Genomic DNA, 3,377 nt, shown 5'->3' with positions numbered 1-3,377 from the left:
TATAAAGAACTTATCAACTCAACACTCAACAAATAACCAGGGAGAATGGGCAAAAGCATGAATAGACACTTCTCCCAAAAGACATCTAGATGGCCAACCGACACATGAAAAAATGCTCAACATCACTCATCATCAGGGAAATACAAATCAAACACAATGAGATACACCTCACACCTGCCAGAATGGCTAACATTAGCAACTCAGGCAACAACAAATGTTGGCGAGAATGCAGAAAGAGGATCTCTTTTGCATTGTTGGTGGGAATGCAAGCTGGTGCAGCCATTCTGGAAAACGGCATGGAGGTTCCTCAAAAAACTAAAAATAGAACTACCCTACGACCCACAATTGCACTACTAGGCATTTATCCAAGGGATACAGGTGTGCTGTTTTGAAGGACACATGCACCCCCATGTTTATAGCAGCACTATCAACAATAGCCAACTACGGAAAGAGCCCAAATGTCCATCGACGATGAATGGATAAAGAAGATGTGGTATTATATACAATGGAGTATTACTCAACAATCAAAAAAAAAAATGAATCTTGCTGTTTGCAACTATGTGAATGGAACTAGAGGGATTATGCTAAGCAAAATTAGAGAAAGACAATTATCATATGACTTCACTCATATGAAAATTTAAGATACAAAACAGATGAATATAGGGAAGGGAAGCAAACATAATATAAAAACAGTGTGGGGGACAAAACAGAAGAGACTCTTAAATATGGAGAACAAACAGAGGGTTGCTGGAGGGTTGTGGGAGGGGGGATGGTAAATGGGTGAGGGGCATTAAGGAATCTACTCCTGAAATCATTGTTGCACTATATGCTAACTAATTTGGATGTAAACTTAAAGAAAGAAAGAAAAAAGAAAGAAGAAAGAAGAAAGAAAGAAGAAAGAAGAAAGAAAGAAGAAAAAGAGAGAGAAGAGAAGAGAAGGAAAGAAGAGAAGAGAGAATAGAAGAAAGAAGAGAAGAGAAGGAAAGGAAGAGAAGAGAAAGAAGAGAAGAGAAGAGAAGAGAGAAGAAAGTGGAGTTTCCTGCTCCTGCTGTTTGCATAAAAGGTGCTGCCTTCAGCTAGGAAGTCACTAGGGAAACAACAGAATCTGATTCCATTGATACTATATCCCCTTACAACACCTTCTCCACCCAGCCAGATGTTTTGTTTTATATGCTATGTTTTTAAATGTGTTTTATATTTAAGAACATCAATCAGATATTGTTTCTTTGTTGCTTAGTCTCCGATGGCTTTCTATTGCTCTTAGAGTAATATCGAAATTCTTTATTCGACAGTTGTGATGTGGCTCTCATCACACTGGCTCCTTCTGTCCCTCAAAGTCATTGATTTTCCCACCCCAAGGCCATTCATTACACTGGCAGTTCCCTGCCCCAGCTCTTCCCGCATGGGGGCTCATTGTCATCCTTCAGTCTCAAATCAAATGTTACTTTCTATCACATGGTCTTACCTTCTTCATAGCATTGACCACACTGTGTAATTGTCCCATTGATTTCGCTGACCTATTAATCTGTGTCTTTTCCCTGAACTAGAATGTAAACTTCATAAGGCTCTGTTGTCTGTCTTGTTCACTCACTGTTGTGCACCCAGCACCTAGCACTGCCTGCAGTAAGGGATGCTCAGTAAAAGTGTGTGTTGGGTAGACAAATGAATGAGTGCTTAAAAATCCCTATACCCTTTGCGCCAAATCATAGTGGCCATGAAACTAAGCATACCACGTTGTAGGGAAAGAAGTAACATGCAAACCAAGAATTTACAGTCTGAAGTTTCTTCTCAAGAAAAAGGCAAATACTCAATGTGCTAAGAACTACAGTTAAGAAAGTGTCTCGGTCCCATCCCCAAAATAGATAAAATTGGGATAAATTTACCGTTTGAAAAGAGAACGCCCAATGGCTAGTACCCACATCTTCCAGGTGTTGAAAAGATCAGGTGCTTGGAGCGCCTGGGTGGCTTCGTCGGTTAAGCGTCTGACTTCAGCTCAGGTCATGATCTCGCAGCTCCTGGGTTCAAGCCCCCCATCGGGCTCTGTGCCGACAGCTCAGAGCCTGGAGCCTGCTTCGGATTCTGTGTCGCTCTCTCGCTCTGCCCCTCCCCTGCTCATGCTCTGTCGCTCCCCTTCTCTCAAGAATAATTAACATTAAAAAAAAAAAAAAGCTTAAGAAAAGATCAGGTGCTTGCTAAATCTCCACTTAGGGTGTATCTTCGGGAAGACATGACTGGAGCACAGACATGTTACAAAACGTAAGCTTCTTGGAGGCCTGGGTGCGGGGCCCCTGGGCGGGCCTCCGAGCCCCGCTGCTGCTGCCCATGCGCGGCCACAAGACCCGCCAGGACCCGCCGGCCAAGTGCAAGGGTGGGTGCGTGGCGACCCGCCCGTGGTGGATCCCGTTGAGTCCCGCCAGACGGTGCGCGCCCTCAGGTGTGTGACAGGGAAGAGGCTGCCGTCGGCCCCGTGGTGGTGTGTCGAAGCGGTCTCGCCCAGAGGGCGCCGACTCTGAGCGCGTCTCCGCCCGGGCTGGAGTTCGCTTCGCTTCCGAGATGCAGAAGAAGGTGCACGAGGCCCGGGCGCTGTCCCGGCAGAGCGCAAGGTGCTGCGGGATACCGCTGAGCACCGCGACCTGAGGGCCTGGAACCAGGCGGAGAACCAGCTGTTGCTCGGGCTGAGCGATTGGCGAGGCTGCGGCAGGAGGGGCCTGAGCAGAAGCAGCGGCAGGTGCAGCAGACGGCGGCCCTGCAGCTCAAGGAGCAGGAAGTGCTGCAGCTGCAGGAGGAGGCAAAAACATTTCATCACCCAAGACAACCTGGAGGTGGGGGTGGAAGAAGCGCTGGACTCCCAGAAGAGCTACAACCAGGCCATCACCAGAGAGGGGCTGGTGGGCAGGTCCCGGCACAAGGGCTCTTGAGTGTCCAGTGAGGACAGTACCCACCCAGGGCCCATGTGTGTATGCGGGTGGGAGGGTTGGGCCTGATCTGGAATCAACCAGTTTCTTATGAAGAAGGAGGATCAACCTGTCCCGGTGGGGCCCTTACATGGTGGCCTCTGCAGCCATCACTTGGTCAGAAACTCCCATACGCAGTATCCTGTGCTGCACACACGTACAACTCAGCAAAGCACCAGACCTTAGAGGTTTCCATCTCACGGAGGAGCAGAACGGACCATAGTCCCCCAGGGAGCCAGGTCATCTACTCAGTGGTCATGGAGGGCAGTGGTTGGCAAATTACAGTCCTTGGGCCCAATCTGGCCTGCTGCCTATTTTTGTAAATAAAATGTGTTGGAACACATGCACACTCACAAAGAAACTTAAACTTCTTTTTAAGAAGTACCTAGAGGGCTGTGGCTCAAATGGGGTCTTAAAAAATGA

At 47.9% G+C, this 3,377-nt stretch overlaps 1 pseudogene; it reads left to right on the top strand.

Moving 5' to 3' along the window:
* Positions 1 to 2,918, top strand: part of LOC115513002 — a 9,064-nt pseudogene extending 6,146 nt beyond the window's left edge.
* Positions 2,919 to 3,377: the final 459 nt, after the last annotated feature.

The sequence above is a fragment of the Lynx canadensis genome, chromosome B1, assembly GCF_007474595.2.
Source record: "Lynx canadensis isolate LIC74 chromosome B1, mLynCan4.pri.v2, whole genome shotgun sequence".
Classification (NCBI taxonomy): domain Eukaryota; kingdom Metazoa; phylum Chordata; class Mammalia; order Carnivora; family Felidae; genus Lynx; species Lynx canadensis.
The sequence above is the reverse complement of the archived record's forward strand: the minus strand, read 5'-3'. Positions and strand labels throughout refer to the sequence as shown.